The sequence below is a fragment of the Crocodylus porosus genome, unplaced genomic scaffold, assembly GCF_001723895.1.
Source record: "Crocodylus porosus isolate Cpor-Errol unplaced genomic scaffold, CroPor_comp1, whole genome shotgun sequence".
Taxonomy (NCBI): Eukaryota; Metazoa; Chordata; order Crocodylia; family Crocodylidae; genus Crocodylus; species Crocodylus porosus.
The window spans coordinates 190680-192481 of NW_017728922.1; positions in this window are offsets into that span (position 1 = coordinate 190680).

Here is a 1802-nt window from a genome sequence, read left to right on the forward strand (position 1 = left end):
CACATTGGCACGCGTGTGCAGACGCACGCAGGCACGCACACCGACCCGTGGACACACCCATGTGCCTGCATGCACGCGCACGTGGATGCATACGCACATATACACATTGACACACATGTGCATCCACACATGCACATGGACACGTATGGGTATACACGTGCATGCACACGCATGCTTACATGGATGCATACACACACTCACACTTTTACATGCACCCACACATATGCACAGGGACACATGTGCCCATGCACCTATACATATGCACGTGCACACACATACACACATGCATGCATACACATATGCACACACATACATGCATGCACGCACACATATGTACGCATGCTCACATATGCACACGCAGACATATACACACACATACACACTGGGTGCATCTTCGGGGAGGGGGGCACCTCTTCTGCCTGAGAACTCCCCCCCATGTCCTGTGACCTGGAAATGCCCCCCCAGGGCACGGGCATGGGAAGCCAGGTGGGCGCCTGGGCCGGGGGCTGGCTGGCTATACACCACTTTGCCAGGGGGCACCAGCAGCATGCGGGGAGACGGCTTCTCCCAAGGAAACAGGGGCTGCATTGCTGGGCCTGGGGAATTCCTGGTTCAGAGGGAGCTGGAGAGGGTCCCCCCACCCTCTGAAGCCCTCCCATGGCAAGTGGCTGGGCCAGCAGGACCCGAGGGGTGGGCATCTCTTACTGCTCCCAGCACCTGGCTTCACGTACAGACAGAGCTCCCAGCATGGCATGGGGGGCACAGCAGTACAAGCAGCTAGATAACAATGCAGGCAGACAGAGGCAGCCAAAACAGGGACCCCAAAGCTCCGCAGATGGCCAGGGATCTAGGCCTACATAGTGGCCATACGGCCGGGGAGAAGGGATGGACTGTAGCACCACTGACAGGGAGGGAGCCTGCTGCCTGGTCTGGCTGCTTTGGGGTCCCAGGCAGCAGGCGGGTGTCAGATCCCCTCCTTCCAGGCCTGATCCGGGTCACACTGAAGCCTGGGAAGCCTCCGCACTCGCGTGTGGGGTCTCTGGTTATAGCACTGCACACACTAACGTGCGGGCAGAGCCTGGAGGCCTGTTCTGACCCCATCACAGCCAGCTGATGCCTCTTGGGGATGGCCAGCAGGCTGTAGAGCCACCCCAGGAGAGAGGGGGAAGCTGGCATGCCCCCTCTGACCTCTTGTTTGGGCTCAGCCACACGGGGCAGGGGCTTGCACGTGACAGGAGTCTGGTCTTCCCAGGTCCTTTCCTCCTCGTGCATTTGAGCTCTGCATGGAGGTCATTTAGGTCACTGCTTCTTAGCACAACCTCTGGGGCCGATGGTGGCTGTGCCCTACAAACCTCCGGCAGGCCAGCAGCCAGGGTCCTTGGGAGTCAGGCTGAGGCAGAGTCCAGGGCGCTGTTGAGTCCCTGCCTGTGTGATGTGTGTGGGTCGCTGCGTGGCCGTAACAGCAGCATGGACCTGACTGGCACGAGCTCCACATGCAACGGGTATTGCAGGGGGAGGCCAAAGTGGCCAGACCTGGCATTAGCCACAGGGCTGAGTCCTCCGAGCTCTCCACATGGTCTCCACGGGCTTCGGCTTTGGGCTCGTGGAGCAAGGTGTATAGGAAACACCGGGAAGGGAGCATGTGCATCTGGGGAGAGGCTGGGGCTGCCGCTCTCCTGGAAATAACCTTGCTGCATGTTGGAGAGGAAGTGTGAAAAATTGCTGAGCAGAGCGCTTTTCGCCCAGCGTGTGCTTGCACTCGGTAAACAAGGAGAAAGGAAGGAGAGCCGGGGTGGGGGAGC